Source organism: Phyllostomus discolor, chromosome 3, assembly GCF_004126475.2.
Source record: "Phyllostomus discolor isolate MPI-MPIP mPhyDis1 chromosome 3, mPhyDis1.pri.v3, whole genome shotgun sequence".
In the NCBI taxonomy this organism is placed as follows: Eukaryota; Metazoa; Chordata; class Mammalia; order Chiroptera; family Phyllostomidae; genus Phyllostomus; species Phyllostomus discolor.
Window position 1 is genome coordinate 143,304,752 of NC_040905.2, and position 23,683 is coordinate 143,328,434.

General features: G+C 33.6%; 1 pseudogene; it reads right to left on the bottom strand.

Moving 5' to 3' along the window:
- Positions 1 to 15,034: 15,034 nt before the first annotated feature.
- Positions 15,035 to 16,908, bottom strand: LOC114490941 (annotated as a pseudogene).
- Between the last annotated feature and the right edge of the window lie 6,775 nt (positions 16,909 to 23,683).

Below are 23,683 nucleotides of genomic sequence, written 5' to 3' on the forward strand. Positions count from 1 at the left end.
TTATACTAAGCAAAATAAGCCAGACACAAAAAGACAAATACTACATGGTGCCATTTACAAGAGGAATCTAAAATAGTCAAACCCATAGCAGCAGAGAGTAGAAAGCTGGTTGCTAGGGTCTAGCTGAGAGGAGGGGGATGGTGAGTAGGGAGACATTAGTCCAAGAAAACAAAGTTTCAGTTATATCAGGTGAATAAGTCCTAGAGATCTGTACAACATAGTGTCTATAGTTAACAATAATACTGTACTGCATAGATAAAACTTTTCTAAGAGAGTAGATCTTATGTTAAATGTCCTTATCACAGACATACATACACACAGATAGAGGTCAGCAGGAAACTTTTGAGGTGAGGGATACAGTATGGCATACCTTATGGTGATAGCTTCATAGGTATATACATATCTCCAAACTCATCAAGTTGTTTACATTATGTATGTATATAGCTCTTTGTATATCTATTATACCTCACTGAAGAAGTTAGAAGTTTTCACTCATGTAACTGAATATTTATTATTGAATGGTAACATTAGGTAAAGGTACATCAGATTTTTCATTTGAATGCAAGTTTCTCTAATGCAAGAATTGTATCTTATTCTTTGTGTATTGCCAATAAATGCCTAGAATGTTATAGGTAATGCATATTTTTGACTTTTGAAAAAAAGTGAAGATTCCTAAGTTGAATGGACAAAAATTACTGTACTTTCTCTTTTTCCAAAAATGTATTTTGAAAGGAAGGAAATGGGTTTTCTTAGAGATGTATCTAATTGTTTGGCAATAATTTGTGGTCCTTCAAAAATAGGACTAATTATCATCATGTAGTCAGGGAAGCTTAGGTGGCAATTTGTAATTTTTAGCAGCTTTTTATTTGCAGCATTTTAAAGTTGCTGCAGCAGGAGGTAAAGCACCATACAAAATCATGTTTATTTGAATAGAAATCCTTAAAATGTTATATTATGGAATCACTAAAGTTGAGTTCAGATGAAATAAATGCATTTGTCCTCTGTTCATATTATTTAAACTTCTCATGTGTTCCACACAATGGTGATATGAATTTTGGTTTCTATAATACCCTCTTAAATATACTTGTGACTTAAATTGATAGTCACGTACATACATATCTAACAGACTGGCCACTGTGACAGCCACTAGACATACAACTTTAATATCTGAACAGCCTGAACTGAGATGTACTGTAAGTGTAAAATGGATGCTGGATTTAAAACACTTAGAAAAAATTTAAATTTCACATTAATAATTTTATGTCAATTACATGTTGAAATTATAACATTTTCATATACTGTATATCTCACCTAAAATAATAACAAAATTAACTTTATCTGTATTTTTTACTTTCTTGGTGTGGCTGCAGGAAAATTTAAAAGCACACATGTGACTGCCTTTATATTTCTTTTATTTTTCTATAATGCTCACTCAAGGATGTGTATTGATTTTAGAGAGAGAGGATGGGGGAGAGAGAGCAAGGGAGACAGAGAGGATGAAAGAGAAACATTAATTGGTTGTCTCCCATGCATGCCCCAACCAGGGATCAAACCCACAACCTAGGTATGTTCCCTGACTGGGAATGAAGTCTGAAACCTTTTGGTGTATGGGACAACACTCCAACCAACTGAGCCACCATGCAAGGACACTTCCCTTACACTTCCATAGAATAGTGTTATCTAATAAGTACAGAATGCAGTGGAATTATTTTTCTCACTTTTAGAACACCATTTTCTAATGCTGTAGCCTTTTATATTACAATGATTTTTATAAACTAGATCTCACAGGTTAGGTTTGTATTCAATGTCTTATCTACTAAGGTCTTAAAACCACAAGGTCCATTTTAAGGGAGTTTCTGGTAGGCAGCTCAATACTGTCCTGCAGTTTATTTTATATATCTTAGTTACTTGCAAAGATATTTTGTCAAACTTCCCATACAATGTATTTAAACAAAACAGTTGCAAATAACATCAAATAGAAACAAAACAAGATAGAGGAATAATAGGTTTTACTCTGAGATAAAATGTTTATTGTAATTAATTAGTCATTGAACTTTCTTGCCTGAGATAACCAATGTCTTCTTGGCCTGATGGTAGAGTAAGAAAAAAAATTGGCATCATTCATTATTAGGAACTGAACTTCTTATAAGGTGATCTCTCAATCTTCTGTATGGTAAACAAATTTTTAAAATAAATTAAAAAAGCAGAGAAATCCTTGTGAGGTGAGGAAAGTCAGAGCACCTTAAGAGCTACTGCTGTTATAAAGAGTTATCCCTCTGATGACCCTCCTACACGGTCTTAGCTGCACATTTGCTTCTTTGTTCTGAAACAATGGTGACAAGAATAGCAGCAGTATGACCCCTCTTTATAAAATTTGATAGAGTATTTAAAAAATAAGAGGTGAAAATTTTCAACAATACTATGAGTGATCAAAATAAATATAAGGATTGATTTAATCAAAACATAATGAGGGGAATTATAAAGTTGTGCAGTACAAATGGAAAAACACTTTAGCAGTTTTAAAGAAAAATAAACCTATGAAAAGGATTATATATGGGAAATTTAAAAATTTGTATATTGGTTTTAGTCAAGTCTGAAAGATATACAATTTAAATGAGCAGAAGGAAGTAAGAAGATCATGGTAGAAATGATGCTGGAAAAGTAGCTGAAAGCTAGAACTTCCTTGTAAACTTTGAAAATAAGTTTGAATTTTGCTCTAAATGTTATGTCAAGTCATTGATTTTGACAACTCTAAATAGAGGATATCATTTTATAATATATATATATCAGTCTTACTGCTTTGGGGGCTAAGAGAGAAATCAAGGTAATGCCTCTTGCATATAAACATTAAGATATGTTGTAAATACTTGGATATGGGAGTTTGAAGCTCAGGGAATAGATCAGATCTAGATATACGAGTTTGGGCATCAATAAATAGAGAGTAGAAGAAATCTCCTGGAAGTGACTATAGATAGAATGGAACAAAGGACCCTGCATAAATATTTGTATTTCACCTAGAAATGCTGAGACCGGAAAAGAAAGCTTAGAAGGAGTAGTTCATGGAACAAAACAAAAACCAGGAGTCTATAACAGGAATGAGGGGATTAATTTTTAAGTGTGTCAGATACTGTGGGCACAAAAGTGGCCATGAGATGTGTCATTACTGAAGCCATTGTTGACATTGACAAGAGTGGTTTCAGTGGTGCAGTTAAAAAAAAGTTTTTGGAAGGTGACAAAGTGAATCATGGACACAAAATTATTAATATATTCTTTAAGATTTTTCTACCTAAAGGAGCAACAACAAAATGGAATAACTGAGCAGATACAGGATTAAGAGACTCGATTTATTTGTTTTGTTTTTTTAAAATGATGGGAGTGATAAAAATAAGGGAAAAATTGATGATATAGGAGGAAGAGTAGTGAAGAGAGGACCAAAGTCCTCCAAAGAGGACATAGAGGGACAAATGGATGGCAGCCTGAGCTTATATGAAAAGACTGGCCTTAGAAGAGATTAGAGATACTTCATTCTTTGTCATAAAAAAGAAAATGGATAGTACATGACAAGATACAGGTGTGGTGGCAGATTTATTGGGGGATTCTGAAGCCATTCTTTTATTTCGTGAACAAAGTGTGAAGCTAGGTCATATGCTGAGATGGAAACAGGTGGTTTGTCTTATTACAAAAGTAATAAAGAAGTTGATTCTAATAAAGAGAAGCTGTCTGAACCTCTTTTCAAGTTTGTATACTCCATTTTCCTTCCAAGTGAACTCACTGCTGTCTATGTGATTCTGAATGATTGGAGGGTTATCTACAACCCAGGTGTTTGATAGTTCTATGTCACTGCTTGTACCATGTGGTTTATGAGTGGATTATGGAGTCCAGAATATAATACATACTAAACTATTACTTCAGTCACATTTTCTGTATTTTTTTTGAGTCATCAGTATTTAGAGCAAATCTGGAGGATAACCAAGAGATTATTTATACAAAGGCAGGTTGAGATTTAAAATAAAAGAGGTAGCATTTGTGTTTCCTTGAAACAAGGTTTACATAGAAACTGAACATAGATTCTATTCTTGTTCATAGATACAAAAGACATAATGACATATCACAACTAGAACATGGTGGATAAATGCCTCTATTTCCTCGGAGCTACAGAAAATCTGATATCAAAGGCAAACATGAAGATTGGCACTTGAGTTGTGATTATTATATATTTTTGCACTTTATTTTTAAGGTAGTCCCATTCTGATGTGAAGTTTCAGGTGAATTATAACCTATGTATGAAAGTTGTCATTCTCTATTGGAACTTAAAGTGTGGCAGTTCTTGGGGTCATTGATGAATCTTTAAAGATAGCTGAATATGAAGAGAATCTATAAATACTATTTTAAAACCACAGAAACCTTAATTTTATTATCTTTTGGCAATAGCTCATATTGTTTTATTTGGTTAATTGGTGTTATGAATTCATTCTTTATCATTGATTAAACAGATAAATTTTCTAGATGTGCAATTTCCATCTGTTTTGAAAAAAATCCTGTGTCACTTTTGTATGTTAGGGCTTTCTTAAAACATATTTTTATAATTAATTAATAGTATATCCAATTTGGAGACATAGGAGACAATTAATGTTATAAATCTTGGACTCAGGCAATCCTCAGTTCCAGTTCTGCAGTCTCCATTGAGTTGTCATAAGAACTTGAATAGGTCACTTAATCTCTTGTAAACTAAATTTTCTCATAGGCCAAATAGGGAAAATAACAGCGCCTCCACAATTGTGAGGATACATCGAGAAGGTAGAATTTCACTCTTCTTCAGTGTGTTAAACATGTATGCCAGGGCGGCAATGGCGTCATATATGTGGAAGTTTCCTCATGGGGGTTTGGTTCCCAGATATTGATTTCTTCATCTCTCTCTCTTTGGATTTTTCATTTTTAATTATTAAAATACAAATTTTTTATAGGTAGGTATAATTTACATTTTATTTTCTAATATTTGATGTATACAAGCATGTATTTAATGCATATACATGATATGAACCATAATATTAAAATTAATACCTTTGAACTCATCACCCAATTTAAGAACTGCAGTATAACTAACTGCTTCATCAACTAGGTGCTTCTTCAGGACCCCATCTTCCTGACTCATGGTCAGGAGTAACTGTTATTTTAAAGTTTGAATTTATTATTCTCCCTTTTAAAGATATGCTTTTACTATAGTCAAAAGTATCCCTAAAATATATTGCTTATTTTGTTTCTTTTATTTATGTAGTTTCTTTTGGCAATATTCTTAATCAATGTATTTCTAATATTTACCCATGCATTTAAACATGTTTTATGTTTATTTTTATGGTAATAAAATATTCCATTATAAATATAATGGCTAAATTATTTTAGTCTTTTTTTTAGATTTGAGTTGTTTCTAATTGTTTTGTTATTACAAACTATGATGAATCTTGTATGTAATTTATGATCAATTCATGCCACTATACCTCTAGAAAAATAGTTGAATTTCAGAATCTTTGTTTCCATTTATTTATTTATTTATTTAATCTTTTTTTGTACATTTTTCCTATTACTATTTAGTCCCTTTATACCTCCCTCACCCAGAAATCACCACACTGTTGTCCATGTCCATGAGTCCTTTTCTCTTTTTGATCAACACCCCCACCTTCTCACTTCCTCCACCACTAGCTGTCATCCTGCTCTTCATCTATGGGTCTCTCACCATTTTCCTTGTTAGTTCTTTGTTTATTAGATTCCACATATGATTGAAATCATATGGTGTTTGTCTTTCTCTGGCTGGCTAATTTCACTTAGCGTAATGTTCTCCAGGTCCATCTATACAGTTTTAAATGGTAAATTTTCTTCTTTTTTTATGGTCAAGTGGTATTCGATTATGTAAATGTCCCATAGTTGTTTTATCCATTCACCTATTGATAGATGCTTGGGCAGCTTCCATACTTTGGTGATTGTAAATAATGCTGCAATGAACATAAGGGTACTTATGTTCTTTCAAATTAGTGTTTTGGTTTCCTTTGGATATATTCCCAGAAGTGGGATCACTGGGTTGCAAGGCAGAGTCATTTTTAATTTTTTGAGGCATCTCCATACTGCTTTCCACAGTGGCTTCACAAATCTTCATTCCCGCCAATACCAAAGGGTTTCCCCCTCTGCACATCCTTGCCAGCACTGGTAGTTTGTTGATATATTGAAGACAGGTGTGAGAAGATATCTCGCTCTGGTATTAATTTGCATTTATCTGATGATTATTGTTATTGAGCATCTTTTCATATGTCTATTGGCCATCTGTATGTCCTCTTTGGATAAGTGTCTATTTAGGCCCTTTGTCCATTTTGTAATTGGTTTGTTTGTTTTGGTATTCAGTTTTGTAAGTTCTTTAAATATTTTGGATATTAATCCCTTATCAGATGTATCAGTGAATATATTCTCCCATTCTGCGGGTTGTTTATAATTTTTTAAGGATTTCCTTTACAGTGCAAAAATTTTTACATTTTAAACTACCCAAAGTAATCTATAGATTCAATGGTATTTCTATCAAGATTCTAATAACATATATCATAGAACTAGAAGAAATATTTTAAAAATGTATATGGAACCACAAAAGGCCCCGCATATCAACAGCGATCCTGAGAAAGAAGAAAGTTGGAGGAATTACACTACCTAATATCAAACTATACTATAAGTCCATAGTAATCAAAACAGCCTGGCACTGGCATAAAAAGAGATGCATAGATCAATGGAACAGAAAAGAGAGCGCAGGAATAAACCCAAATGGTAATAGTTAATTAATATTTGACAAAGTAAGCAAACACATATGATGGGCTAAAGATAGTTTATTTAATAAGTGGTGTTGGGAAAATTGGTCAGGTTCATGCAGAAAAATGAAACTAGACCACCTTCTTACACCACACACAAGAATAGATTCAAATGTAAAGACTTAAATGTTAGACCCAAACCATAAAAATCATGGAAGAAAATATAGGCAGCAAAACCTCAGACATTGCTTGTAGCAATATTTTATTGGATATTCCACCCCAGGCATGGGAAATGAAAGAAAAAATAAACAAATGAGACTACATCTTTTTTTTTCAATTTTACATGACTCTACTAGTATATTTCATTTCAAAGTGATTGCACCAATTACACTCAAATAAGTGTTATATAAGATTATTTGGTGATCATGCACTTACCCTTATTTTTTAATATTTGTTTTACTGCAAGTGTCTCCATTGTATCTATATTCATTCATCAGTTTGTCTTATTTTAATGCATTCAAAGTAAGTTGGGAATATTAGTACTCTTCACCACAAAAAACTTCAGCATACATGTGACTAAAGTTCACCATTTCTTTAGGTTAGCTTCTTTAGGTAAAATGTGCAAATGGTGAAATGCACAGATGTCATGTACACCACTTCATGAATTTTGACATATGTATATATCTGTTGCAATACAAATGGATATTAATTTATAGAAGAACATCACTACCATGCCAGGAAGTTCTTTCATGACTCCTCCCAGGCAACTTCTGCATTTCTCCCATAAGTAGTAACTGTTCTGACTTCTTTTTTTACGATATATTTATTCCTCAACAAATGGAATCACTTGAATGAAGGTCTTTTTGGATCTCTGTTTTTTTTTTTCATTAAATTTCAGATTTAATTTGTCAACTTTCAAAAAATTGTATTAGAATTTTGATTGATATTACACTGAATCTATACATAAATTTGAAGGTCTTATTATCCAGGAAAATGATGTATTTCTTCAATTATTTGAATCTTCTTTAATATATATTGTTGGGAACCGCCCTGACTGGTATCGGAAGCTGAAACCCCCACCTAGGCTAAGGCTAAGGGAACACCCTTGGAACCGTAAGCCAGCAAGGAGACAAAAGCTTATCTCCCTGGCAGGAATGCTGCTTCTGCTGCTTTATTCATAACTGAACCCCAAAGCTTGGTCGGTTAGCCAAAGACAGGTAAGATTCCCCACAGGGGTAACGACCTAAGACAGGCACGATCACTTTGGGAGGCCCCCCAAAAGAAGGACTTGGGGGGCTGCAGCAAAAGGGGGTGATGGACCCTCGCTCCTGGGCTTTGACATAGCCTGAGTTCTCATCGTCTGGGAGAAAATCTCCTTATCTCTTGGTTGCCTTAGTTCCCTTGTTCCACCTAAGCCTGAAACAATGACAGGGTGGTGCAGCTCTATGCTGAAAAGGGCGGATTCCCTGGGTGATCAGGCCTAAGAAAGAATAGGTAAATTACTGTGAAACCTTCTTTGTTTAGAATGCTCTCAGCTGAATGAGAGGGGTCCAAGGAGGAAGTTAGTTTGTTCCTCAAAGTCTTACAGCTCTTTGACCCTGACTCAATAGACCAGCAGAGTTCCTTGTTTTCTGTGGTTCCTTACTTCCCCCTAATGAGTACTGTACTTTACCTGAATTATTATGCAAAATGAGCCAAATAAAAGCAGGTATGGATGGTAAATCAGAGTGCTCCCCACTAGGGGGGGTGGCCATCTTGTCCCTACTTCCCCACAGAAACTAGTTTGTCTCTGTGCATGTTTTTCTTGTGTATTGACGAGCCATCCACAGCGTTCTGTGGTCACTGCTGGCCGGTGACCCACGCGCAACAATATATCAATATAATTTTATGTTTTTCTGTAACCTTTTTACATATCTTTTGTTAAAAATGTCCTAAGAACTATTTTCCTAATGCTACTTTATAGCATTATAAATGATAATAATTATGATGAAAATGGCACTGATGTTGACAATGATTCTTTAACTGTTCCCTCCTGGCATACAGCATTAATCTTATTATAGTGTATTGACCATATATTCAGGCACATTAATAAACTCTCTTATTTTCTGTAACATTTTACAGATTCTTTTGATTTTTGTAGTAATATTGGTACCTATGAATAATAATATTTCATTATTAAAATTCTAATAATTTTCCCTTTCTTCACTGTGCTATGATGTACCAAATTATATTAAATAGAAGCAATGACAATGTCCATCCTTACCTTTTTCTTTTTACTTTTAAAAGTTCATCTTTTACTTCCGGCAAGATGGAGGAATAGGTGGTCGCACCGTACCTCCTCATACAACCAAGTTTAGAAAACCAATAATTTACAACCATAATTTACTATCAGAATAACACCCAGATCCGGCAGAGGATTTATCTGAATGGAAGTCAGGCAGCCAAGAAGTTGAAGTAGACGCGTTCATCCGGACTGGTAGGAGAAGACGAGCCGGCGGGCGCGGGGCTGGCTCCGGTCGGCGGCGCGCAGAGGTCGGGGACGTTTGGCGCGAAATCAGCGCAAAAGCCATCCGGCGCGCAAGAAGGCAGCGGTGATCCCTGAGTACGCAAGCTGCGGCTGGCAGACCCAGAGGGGCAGCGATTGTGGACCAGGGCAGAACTCGCGGCCCGGAAGCCCAGAAAAGGGTCTGAGTCCAGGGGAACGGAACTACCGCCATTGTTTTCTCCCGCCCCGCTCCCGCCCCGCCCCCACATATAACGCCACGATCTAGCGACTGGGGTGCCTAGCCCCGGTGAGCACCTAAGGCTCCGCCCCCCCCACCATAGCAAGAGCAACCAGACCGAAAAAAAAAAAAAAAAAAGGAGAGACAGGGGAAAAAAAAAACAACCATGTTTTCAACAGAGCAAATCAGTCCCCCAGGACTCATCCTTTTGAGAGACCAAGAATTAGCCAATCTATCAGATGCGCAGTTCAAAACACTGGTGATCAGAAAGCTCACGGAACTGGTGGATTTTGGACGAAATTTAGATGAAAGAATACAGAGTACCATAAAACAGATGCAGGAAGACTCGCGGAGGAGAGCCAATAGTGAAAGGAAGGAATATGAGTCTCAAAACAATACAGTGGACCAGAAGGAAGATAGAATCAACCAAGCAGGAAAGCATGATGAAATAAGAATTCAAAAAATTGAGGAAAAGATTAAGAGCATCCAAGACACCTTTAAACGTTCCAATATCCGAATTATAGGGGTACCAGAATCGGAAGGGGAAAAGCAACAGATTGAGCACGTATTTGAACAAATAATAAAGGAGAACTTCCCCAATCTGGCAAAGGGAACAGTCTTCCAAGAAATCCAAGAAGCTCAGAGAGCCCCAAAGAAGTTGGACCCAAGAAGAAACACACCAAGGCACATCATAATTACATTAGCCAAGGTAAAAACAAAGGAGAGAATCCTAGAAGCAGCAAGAGGTAAGGGGACAGTCACCTACAAAGGAGTTCCCATCAGACTGTCAGCTGATTTCTCCAAAGAGACCTTACAGGCAAGAAGGGGCTGGAAAGAAATATTCCAAGTCATGAAAGACAAGGACCTACATCCAAGATTGCTCTATCCAGCAAAGCTCTCATTTAGAATGGAAGGGCAGATAAAGTGCTTCTCAGATAAGGTCAAGTTAAAGGAGTTCATCATCACCAAGCCCTTATTTTATGAAATGCTAAAGGGACTTATCTAAGAAAAGAAGATAAAGAAAAGACATCTATAGTAAAAGGACAGCAAACTCACAAATATCAACAACCACACCTAAAGCAAAACCAAAAGAAACTAAGTAAACAATTAGAACAGGAACAGAACCACAGAAATGGAGGGCACATGGAGGGTTAGCAGCAGGAGGGTGGGAGGAGGAGAGAGGGGGAAAAGGTATAGAGAATAAGTAGCATAGAATGTAGGTTGAAAATAGATAGAGGGAGGGCAAGAATAGTACGGGAAATGTAGAAACTAAAGAACTCATAAATATGACACATGGACATGAACTAAAGGGGGAAATGTGGGTGGGAGGGGGTACAGGAATGGAGGGGAGAGAAGGGGGGAAATGGGACAACTGTAATAGCATAATCAATAAAATATATTTAAAAATTAAAAAAAAAAAGTTCATCTTTTAGGAAAATACACTTTTTAAAGTTCATTCCCATCTATTTTATATTTCTGGAGTTTTATAATGATGTGGATATTGAATATCATCTTAACATAAAATCTGAGATGATCATATAGTATTCTCTTAATTTTCTAAAAAGCTAAAGTCATACAAATGTTAAAATCTCCTTGTATTACTGGATTAACTTGAATTGATACTGGTGTACTACATTTTTTCTGTAATGCTGACAGTAAATTTTTTTCAAAGATTTTACTTATTTATTTTTTGAGAGGGGGGAAGGGAGGGAGAAAGAGAGGGGGAGAAACACTGATGTGGATCACTTGCCTTTCACACACCCCCAGCTGGGGACCTGGCTCTCAACACAGTTGTGTGCCCTGACTGGGAGTCAAACCTGTGACCCTTCAGTTCACGGGTAGGCGCTCAATCCACTGAGCCACACCAGCCAGGGTTAAAGGTAGATTTTTTTTTTTAAATTTTGTTTTTGTTTAAGACTTTTGCATGTATCCCTGTGAGTGAAATTGTATGTAGTCTTCTGTAGCTTACATGAAATTTATCATTATACATTAAAACCTGCTATTTCTTTCTCATATTCTCTTTGTACTCAAACTGCTTCCCTAGTTTCAACTAGTCAACATTTATCAGAGCTTCAGAGTATGTTAAATGTTTCCTCAATTTCAGTAATTTAACCCATTGTGATGGATTTGGATTTTCTCCAGAGATAACTGGCAGTTTGTTAGTTAGTGATGAAACCTAGCATAGCTAAGGGCAAAGTTTTCTTATTTATTTGGGAAATTCTAGCACAAATGATTTATGACCCACATGACATTGAGGGACTCCAGAGAAAAACATAATTTGACTCCTTACACAGTCTCAAATTAGGCATGTTTTGACCCAGATTTGTGTAAATGTAAAAAATGAACAAACATTTTCCATAATGTATAGCAGTGTTGCAGGTTTATTTGTCTATCTTTTCTGGTGCCTTATTCTTGTTCTGGTGTCTGAGGAAAACAGAATAGCTATTGTAATATGCATTCTGTTATTTTTCATTATTTCTACCCCCTTACAATTATTATGTTTCCCTCTATCCTTTCCTCCACATTTAATTACATTCAATTGTGCTTTCTTATTAAAAAAAAAAAAAGATGACAGGAAATGTTCCCTCAGATGAACCTTGTTTATTACTAGTAGAGAAGAGTAGCGTACATGTACTTAAAACTTTCCTTGTCTGTATTATTTTCTTTTGTTAAGATGATTTGAGGGATAGCAAGATAGAGATGTTTACATATAAGAAAAACTAATAAATATAAATTTATCATTTATAAGTCATGTATTTTTGTAGTAGTATTGATGATAAAATAGGAGGCCATATATCTTTCTTGAGAGGAAGGGGGAATTGTATTACAATTAGTAATCATAAAAACATTTTTATTATATAGATATAAGAATATGGATATTGTTACTTTTAGTAGGCATAATTAATTATCATCAATTTAAGTTGACTAAAAATTGAGATTCTGAAATTCATTTCTGTGTTTATAATTCTAAGAGAGATTTTCTAAAATAATCTTCTGGTTTATATCCTCATAAAATTACTCTGACCTTCAATCCTTTGGTGGTATTTTAGCAGTGTTGCTTCTCTATTACTATATATATGTCTATGCCATTGTATTTTTTTTTGTTTTATTTCCACATGAAATTTTGCTATCTCTATTGAAAACAATTGGTAAATTAAAAATAAAGTTTTGTCTTTTCTATTTTTCCAAACTTTAAAAAACAACATATATGTGCGTTGTCTCGGGGATTATAAAATGTGATCTCAATAAATTATATCTGTCTGATTGATTTCCTTGTTATGGAAATTGAATCCAGAAATCAGTCAAATATAATTACTTCAGCAATATGCCAGGTACTGTTAGGTTATTAGGAGTGTTGCTATGAGCAAACCATCCAGGAGCTACTAGCAATATATTTTGAAATGTTTTTGTATTAGTTTTTCATTGCTGCTATAACAAATAACCACAGACTTAGTGGCTTAAAATGACACATATTTATTATCTGAGATTTCTGGATTTTAGAAGTATGAAACATTTCAATGGGCTAAAGTCAAGGTAGTGGCAGGGATATGTTTCTGTGGGAGGCTTTTGGGGAAAGTCTATTTCCTTGACTTTTTAAAAATAAAGTTAGAATGAAACTTTAGTTCACATTTATATAAACCATGAAAAAATTTACATATTTCCACATTATAAAACATTTCAATTAAATATTTTTTTGCCATAAATTATCTTGCAGATTTCTATAACTGAAATAGCAGTTTACATTGATCAAGGTAAAGCAAAATAACAATAAATGGTTGTTTAAAAATTTTAAATCCATATATAAACATATGGCTTCATTATCAGTATTTTATACAGCCCATTACTAAATTATGCCCGTTATCAATTAGCACTCATTTTTAAAGACACATTCCTAAAAGGAAAAAAAATTAACAACAGTGCAGAAATATCAAGAACACATTTATATTAAACTGTGGTAACTATACCATATATATTGAGTTCTGACTAAACTTTAAAGCTCATACATTTGTTTTTAAATAGTTTCTTTAACCAATAATCTAAATTTTTGGCTGTTTAAAATCAAGTAATTACTTCTTTTACTTTGTACAAAAACTAATTTTTTAAAAAAGATTTTATTTATTTATTTTTAGAGAGGGAAGGGAGGGAGAGAGAAAGAGAGAAACATCAATGTGCTGTTGCTAGGGGTTATGGCCTGCAACCCAGGCATGTACCCTGGCTGGGAATCAAACCTGCGACACTTTGGTTCACAGCCCGAGCTCAATCCACTGAGCTATGCCAGCCAGGGCTCCAAAAATTAATTTTTAAAAACTCATCTGGCAAACTTGAAAATTTCCAATAAGTACATTGGCAGATAAGGCTACAACAAATTTTTCTAATGGATTGTTCATTTCCTTGAGTAGTCAATTTCAAATTTAAGTACAAAAACATAAACTAAAACTCTATGCTTCAAGGAGAATCATTCTAGAGCAAATCATCTTAGCAATTAAAATGTTTAAGATCAGTATTTACTATCCTAGAACATAATAGAATATTACCTAATTATTCTTCCAGATAATATGGAAAAATATAACTGCGGAATTAATTTTTACCTGTGCTGATGATTCTTGTAACTATGTAAGTGTAACTTTGGGTTAAGGTATAGTTTAGGAAGTAAGTACTTGTGGAAGTTTGAAGTGATCTTTGGTTTCTATATAAATATAAAAACATTTTAAATGCCATGATGGAGTCATGAGACGCCAAATGTCAAGTTACAGTATGAATTGATAGCAGATGTCTATGGCAAGGAGAAAATATTTGGTCTAATATGAGGATAAAAAGAAAAAGGAGCACATTTCTTTTCTAGGGAGGAAAAAATATTAAAAAAATTATAACAGAGAAAGAAAACCACATCCCCCAAATAAAAAAGTCATTAATTGAAGAGATCAATATTACTTTTTATTGACACTTGAAACAGTATTTCTATTTTTGGAAGAGTGTAATAACACTTTCTTTTTATTATTCCTTTTATGTGTTATAACCAGTAAGCATATATGAAAATATTTATAAAAATACAAATTCTGTATGGTGATCAAGTAGTTTTAGAATAAGTTTACAAAGTCACATCATTCATAAGTCATTTATATCTAAGCTACTCATTTATACCTGAACAAGTTTTCATTAAGCATACTAATAATTTTTGAATGATGTAATACAAATTCTGGTTGCAGTATTTTATTATTTTGCTGAAATATATTTTGGAAAAATAAGCCAGCTGCTTCATCTATTTTTAACACTAGTATATGTGGATGATATTATATGGACAACTACATGTGTACAAACTTAAAATATCATAAATTTCCCACAAGGAGGTATTATTTAGTCTGTCAATGGTGTGTATTTGCAAAATATTTTAACACTGCAAATGTCGCAGATTTCAAGACTGGGCACTGGAAAAGTTTCATACTATACTATAGTGATGTTAGTGTGCACTTCTACACAAGGCCTCTTAGTGACATCAGTCAACAATTGCATGATATCCTTCATTTCATGCTAACTTGAACTGTGCATCATATTTTCACAGGTTTGAAAGGTTGCAATGACCAGATTTACCAATTTTTTACCTTTTTGACAGAAAAAGAACTAAACAGGGATATTAAAGGGTGGAAATCTTCATGGCACAAAAGAACAGAAATATCTCTATTTAGGCCACTGATAGGACCCTGGGGAAATGCTGGACAGGAAGCCAGCAACTAAGTTCAGTGACACTGCCCAGTTTGTACAGTGTTAAGAGTAGTGTATAAAGAATCAAACTCCTCTCTGAGAAAATCCTACCCAAAATAATTCTGTATGAAGTAATGTCATTCTTCACCTCTTTATTAAAGCTTTTATATTTTCTGCTGCCTGCTTAATCCCAGATTCATCTTCCTTTGAATCCAGTGGAAGCCCAATTATATCAAACCAAGAGGGCATAGCCATGCTCTATTTATTTATTTATGTATTTATTTAATTTATATCATTGTTTAAGTACAGTTGTCTCCATTTTTATCCCACTACACACCCATCCCATCCATCCCCACCTCCCACCCTTGAACCTACCCCCTTTGGCTTCGTCCATGATACCTTTATACATGTTCCTTGATGACCCCCCCCCATTATCTCCTATTATCCCTCTCCCCCCTCCCTTCTGGTTACTATCAGTTTGTTCTTTATTTCAATGTCTCTGGTTGTATTTTGCTTGCTTTTTTTGTTGATTAGGTTCCACTTATAGGTGAGATCATATGGTATTTGTCTTTCACCACTTGACCTATTTGACCTAGCATAATGCTTTCCAGTCTTATCCTTTGTGACAGCATGGATGGAAATGGAAAGCCATGTTCATATTTAATGTTACATGTATAACTGGTGCATGTGGGGAGATATATTTGATATGTGAACTTCTGATACCTGCAAAGGCTTCTTCTTCATCTCCCAATCAATGACAAAAGATCACTGCAGCTGAGGCCTTCCTGAGACAGCACCTTTTTGGGATCAAGAGTACATGTCAGAAGCAAGAAACTATTTCCTTGATTTTTCCAGCCTTTACAGAGAGCCCAATTCCTTGATTCAGAGTACCCTCCCCCTTTCAAAGCAAGGGTCCAGTGGTCAGTAGAGTCTTTCTTGTGCTTCATTGCTCTGATATTTAGTCTCCTGCTTTCCTCTTACACCTACCCAGGATTATCGTTGTATTTTAAGGTCATTTTATTAGTAACCTTAATTTCAACTGCAACTGTAATTCCCACTTGCCATGTGACATAACATATTCATAGGTTCCAAAGTTCAAATGTACACATCTTTGGAGGGGTCATTATTCTGCCTACCATAGTGCAGCATTAGCATAGGTATCATGCCTAGTTTTAGTCCTCCAAAACAAAGAACTCAAAGTGTCATCTGTAAAAATTTAAAATACCTTTTAAACATTATTCATTACATACAAATGCTGCAAAACTTTGTTTTTGGTTGATTTATTTTGATATTTATTCTTAGTTCTCTAGTTGATTTTGCATAAATTAAAATAATATAGGTTTAAGCTCCTAACCAAACATAAGTTTCACTTTTAGAATTGTATTAATTATAGGAACAAAGGACACAGAGGGATACTTGTGAATTTTAATTAAGTAGGTTCTAAAATAAAGTGAATAAAATTTCAGAACCGAATGACTCAGCTTCTGTGTAAGACAGTAAAAATGACAGTATGGTTTGACACTACTATGTATTCTTTATTTCTTTATGACCTTATTTATTTAACTTTTCAGGGTCAAAAAAGTAATAAGTATTTGAGATGAGTGTATGAATTTTTAACCTAAGTGTTTGTGACTAACCCTCTCAGCATCTCCTGACCTTCCTGCTTGAAGCAATCTGATTAGGTCAGCAGACATGATGGCCATTGTTTCATCTATAAACAAAAGCCCTTTTTTTTAAAAAAAACTAGATTTAAAATTCACTCACATGGTAGAGAGAAAATTTAGATTGAATATCATGGAATAATTAACATTATATTCATGTTGTGATCGTTTTCACTGATATTGAGCTAAGATAGATTGCAGCATGAATTTCTCAGAGGTTCAGGAGTCCCATCCTGTTTATCTTCAACACCTCAGGGTTAATTCTGGCTAACTCATTGGCGGGGAAAATGTTTTTGATGGGGCCTGAATGCTTAAAGGCATAGGTCAATGAATTTAATTGATCAATGAGTTTTTATTTTATATGTTGGGCATAAATATATATCAAGAGTAACTCTAATAAAAATTATTTTAATTATTAAGCACATAAGGAAACTTTGTAGCACCAGGAGTTTGCATCCTCCCCAAGGCTGTAATTTGTGCACTTTTTTGATATGATACTAAACTAACATTTACATTTCTCAGTTCATTTATATCATGACATTTTAGCCACCCTCTTTGAAGTCAAACTGCCTGACTAGCTACTGAACCCCAGTCATCTTTCTCTATGTAGGTCGTGTGTACTCAAATATCTTTTTACTGAGAGATAACTTCATATCTCTGTTTGGAAGGAATAGGTTTGTTCATCAAATTGAACCTTCCATTTTATATTTGAAACCAGCCTAAATTTGCAAAGAGGTAAAAAAAATCAGGATCTTTTTATATTGTATATTAATTATATGAATGGGTTTTATATCAGTTGTCTTTCATTTTGTTTTGCTTAGAATTTGGTTTCTTTGGTTGCCAAGGACTTAGAGAGAGGATTAAAAACTAAACTTGGGTTTGAATAGCAACTCTACTTTTTAAAGATCTTTGTCATGTTCTTGGATATAAATACAAAATAATAAAACTTATTTTAAATTATAAAATTAAAAGAGATAACACGTTTAACTAACATGACTTGTTAATAATAGTTACTCAAGAACCTTTCTAATATTGATTGTTTTGAGTTTTCCTTCTGTCTTCTTTTTAATTACTAGGGTGGTAAATTCAAGTAAGTTTTTCAGGTTTTAATGTGTTGCTTTCTGCTTAGACCTTATGGTTGCGTAGGCTGAAAATGTGGCTGTTGATATTTAGTGTGGTAAAAAAAAAGATATGAATGATTATAGCTTTGAATACATGGTATCCCACAGGAGTAAGGAAAGTTACAGGACCCAAAACTTGTAGGCCAATGAAATGAGTCTTCAGGATGACAACTCTAGTGTATATCTATTAAACCAAGAGAAATAAATAAAATCATTTCTAAGTCATACTAATGGCTTGTTTAGTAGCATTGGTTTCCTTAGTGGTTAATATTTCCATGTAGTCATGGACTTTTCTCTGGAGAATTAAAATGTGCTTCTTATTATTTTCTGTGCATCTCAAAAAGCACTGTGTTCTTTAAATATAATACTGTTAGCTGAGAAGTCTTTTACTAACATAGGCTCAGTGGAGGTATTTGTGAGTAAGAACGAAAATCTTATAAGGAGAAATGTATTTCCTCATATCATTGCACTTACATTAGTGTAACTGCAGCTTCAGTCATTTGTTAAGGAAGGAAATTTTAGGAGAAGAAATCCTATGCACTCTAAGGAATATAAATAAAATTATTCAAATTTAAGACAGAGGTCCTCTAACCTTAGTTGAAAACTCACAAGCACACAGTATTTATTACTATTTGTTATGAAGTTTAAAATTCTTAAGTTCAGGGAGCATTATTATCATTGTTTATTTCCAAGTGCTTTAAGTTATTATTTATAGTCTGAAAATATAATAATATAATTTTAAATTGTTATGGTATTCTTCTAAAGAAATAAGCATATGGAAATTCTTTGAAAATGAAAGATCTATAAAGAAATACATGTAAAGCACTATAAAACTGATGAGTATGATAGTGATGATGATGATGATTGTGATCCTGTTATGATTATGAAGAAGAAAATGATAATACAGGTTATAAAATTTGAGGTGAGACAGAATTAAACAGTAGTATAGAGATGTGATACCTCTTGTTATAGAGGTTAGAATACCAGGTAGACCTGTATAGGTACACATAATGAAAGCAGAATAATTTATTAATAAACAAAGGAATTTATCAGTAACTAGTGTTTGGTTCTGTGGTAGACCATTAGATGAAGAATTGTTATGGTTATCTTGTGTATAATAGTTAAGGATAAAATATTAAGCAGATATAACAACAAAGCACTTTGCCTGATAAGGTTTAGAGAAAAGAAGAAGTAGCTTCTGCTTGAGAAGCAGAGTTTGGAATTCTAAAATAAGGTATTAAACCAGAAGATTTTATGAAAGAATAGGTACAATTTTTAATCACTAACTCAATGTAAGCATAAGAAAGAAAAAAGAAATCAAGTTGATTAAAAGTTTTTAACCTTGAAAGGCTAGGCCATGGGTACCATAAATAGAAAATAAAAAATCAAATAGAAATTTAAAAATCAAAATAGATTTTAGTAGAAAGCAAATAGCTGTAATGTAGTTTTGATTTGTGGGAATTTGAGGGAAAGAGCAAAGACTTCTTTCCTTTGGAAAGTAGATGTAGGTGTTCAAAAAAAAGGCATCAAACCTGAGCCACTAGACAAGAGAGATGGAATGGAAGAGGGAGATCAAGTAACATGTAGGGATGAGAAGAGACAGCAGAGAGTAGAAACTGTGAAGAGAAGTTTGCCTAAGATATGTTAAGTCCAGGCAGAGCTATCAAGGGACTGAGGATAGGAAGGAGCTGAAACTTTAGATTTAAAGTTTGGGAGAGGACTCAAAGGTGGAAATACAGGATTTTGAGCCATCTGAAGAGAGATGACAATTGAAACATTATGATAGGACATAACGAATTATAGAGAGATTGACAACAAATAATATACAAGGAGTCCAGAAGCTTAGGGATGACCTACATTTAAAAACAAAGAGGACCAAGGAGGCAAAGGAAGAGAAGAAACAAAAGAAGAATCAGAGCAGTGGTAGACAGACTACAAGAGAATTCTCAGAAACAAACATCATGAGAGAAGAAAGGATTTAAGGGTGGAAACCTTAAATATATAATGTTGTAGGGGAATCAAGAAATGTTTTTTGAATGAATGAATGTGGTTGAACTAGGAATAGATGTTAGCTGTGTGCAAATACTGCCTCTCCTACTTTTAGCTTCTATTGGCTGGTAAAATTATTGTCTGTACCTATATATCTTTTCATTTATTTGAATACCTTTGTCCATGTCATTTGCAACTATTTCAGAAAAGAGAAATCCAGAACATACGTGCTTCTTTATGATTTTATGTATCTTTGTGTACAGTTTCTCAAGTGCCTTGTATATGATTTTGTATTCTGTTGTAACCACAGTTTTTCTTTGCACAAAAGATTTGCTAACAAGAGCTCTGATTTCTCAAGTGAACCCAAACACTTCTAATTAAATATGTTTAATATCGTTCAGAGAAAAATTCCTATACTTCCATTAAAATTAGTAAGCTGTACATGTCTATAATTATAACAATGGAATTTGATGACTTTTAATCTTTGTATAGAAAATTCCTTTTGATAATTAACTAAGAAAGTCTTGCAGAATTATTGTGCTTTAATTTCCATCATACTATTTTTGATGATTTGTTAAAGAGAATGATTAAGACAATATTTTTCATAACTATAAAGGAAATGTCAGGAACAAGGATTTTCTCTCATTTAAACTATGTATTTTTTGAGATATTTTTAACTGTTTATGTGATTTCCTAACTGATTCTGTGTACATGTCATATTTACTCAATTTAATTCTATGATTATTGTGGGCTGAAACTAATATTATTTCTTTTTCTTCCTTTCTTTTTTTATTTTAAAGATTTTATTTTATTTTTTAGAGAGGGAAGGAAAGGAGAAAGAGAGAGAGAGAAACATCAATGTGCGGTTGCTGGGGGCTGTGGCCTGCAACCCAGGCATGTACCCTGACTGGGAATAGAACCTGCGACACTTTGGTTTGCAGCCCGTGCTCAATCCACTGAGCTACGCCAGCCAGGGGTCTTTTTCTTTTTTTAATTAGCATGTAGCAGCACATGAAACACAATATTAAACTGTGTATATGAAACACAAAAGTAAATTCAATGTCTGTGGAATAAATCCAAAAGAATCTTATATATATATATATATATATATATATATATATATATATAATATCCCTGTTTTTCTTAATTCTCTATCATTTAAGCATAATTTAGAACTCATCCCAACTCATTTTTTATGACTGTAAGAAAACCATATACAAATGGTCAAACTACATATATACCTAAAAGAAAGCTTTTTACCATTTTATCAACAAGATAAATATTTTGAATTCAAAAGTAGAGAATGTAGATAAAAGAACAAAATTTGATAGAAAAATGTATTCCATAGAAAAAATGGAGTAAAAGGTTAAGACATTGTAATATAGGAATGGGATATGCGAGAACTCATTAATTTTTTATTTTTCATAGCTAACAAGTAACTCATTCTTTTGACCTCTAGCAGTAACATTTGTACAGAAAAGTCACTTTCATTAAACTTAGATTTGTAATTTTCAGTCTCCCTGCCCAAAGGCATTACAGTTATTTACAATTTTTCTTAGTCCTGTGTAAAACCAAACAACCATCAGTGTAAGGCTAATATATGTTAAGTGCCTTAGGCACATTTCAATTCATTAGTAACATAGTTTGGAAAATTTCCAAAACATTTAGTGAATATTACTTTAATCATTTTCATTAAAATTAATAACATGTTAAAAAATAATATACCAAGGAGTTGGGGGAATTGAATTCTTAGTTTCTAAAGTGCTTCTGGTGCTAATGCAGACAGAATTTCAGTGCAATTCAGCCACATGGCACCTGGTCCCATTACAGTAAATACTGCATTTTGTGTGGGTAGAGGGTGAGAGTTATGTGCAAATTAATTCTGTTTCAATATTTTTATATAGTGATCAGATTTTAATGAGTATTTACTAGCTACCAAACATAATGAACTGGCAGATGAATAAGCTTAAAACCTTAAACTACATTCATACATTTCACAATATTTTTACATAAATATTTAAAGATGAGCTTTGATAAATCTGTTCATAGAAGTTAAAAAAAATTCAGATTAAGGACTATACCAATACGGAAATACTAAAACTATTCATATAAGGTGAACCAATGATCAAGAATTGTATATGTGAGGTTTTTCTTAAGAAACACAAAAAATAAATGAATTAAATTGAATATAGTATTAAAATATTAAAAAAACATAAACTTTAATGGCCCAGATTTACATCTCAAGATATTATTATGTATCATATAAACCTTAAAATGCCATAAAAGCCATTGACCTTCCTCCCTTAGTAACTCTTTATTTCTTTAAAAATAAAAGGGTCTCCAGATGCATACCAGTTTACAATGTTATTGGTAGAACAGTATTATGTACAACATTTACAAATGTTATATCTTTTCAGATTCAGTCTGTGATATATATATATGTATGTATGAACATACATATGTATGTATATGTATGTATATATGTAAATATATATAATTTAATATTAGGTATTAAATTTACAATTTTTAAAAAACATTTTTATTGTTCAGTTACAGTTATCCCCAACTTCCCCCCATTACTCTCCCCTACCTTACCCACCCCCCTGATTTTCCTTCATTTCTTCCATTCATGTCAATGCTATATAAGGACAACATGATGGGTCATGAACAATGTAAGGAATGGATGCTGCTGGAATAGTAGCAACTGTTTTAATATTAATTCAAAAAAATTGTGATTACTTTGTTCTAAATTGACCTTCACATGTAAGAGAAGGGAAAAGGGCACAATAGGACACAATAAAAGAGAATAAAGAGAAAACTTTTTCACAATGGGAATGACCTTTGTATTGTTAATTTTCTGCATTCTTACCTTTAAAAAAAAAGCCATTGAATATAATTAAACTGCCCCTCCAAGAGGAAAGAATACTGAGAATAGGAGAATTAGCTCAAAGGGAAAACAAAACAAAATAAAACAAAACAACAAAACAAAACAGTAAGAATAAATTCAACATAACACTTGAGTGAGGTGTGATGGTTGAGGTGAGACAACATTGGCTATGAATTCAAAGTAGTGAATGTTATGCCTGTAGGGGCCAGCAGGAGCAGACAGTAGCCTAGAAACTTGGGTGGCCAGTGAGGGCCTAAGAGTGTGAACTCTCAGACAAGTCTTTAGGGAAAGGATGGCTACAAGAAAGCAACCTTGAAAAACTGCTGAAAAACATGGTACAAGAAAAGCATCCAGGTTCATGTTTCCCACTGTTCAAATACTATGAGAAAACTAAAACTAGTTTTATAGTGTGCATACTAGAGACTTGAACAGAAAATTGCATTTCCCACATCTTTTTTTGCCCCCTTTTCCACTACAGAAACTCATTTTTACTCTTCAAATCTGGAGGGAAATGTCATTTTGCTTCACCTTTTTCATTCCCCCAATTCTCAAGTCAAATCATTCCTTTCTTTTTTCTCCTTCAGACACACACACACACACACACACACACACACACACACCACTCTCTCTCTCTCTCTCTGACTCTCACCATAGATTAAGCATTTCAAACAAAGATTGATACCAATATAATTTTGTATGCTTAACTCATAACATACTGACTGACATATAATAGGTGCTCAAATATATTGAATGAATAAATTATTTAAGCCTTGTAGACAAATAGTGTAGGTTAAAGAGTAATAAGATCAGAACAATATCA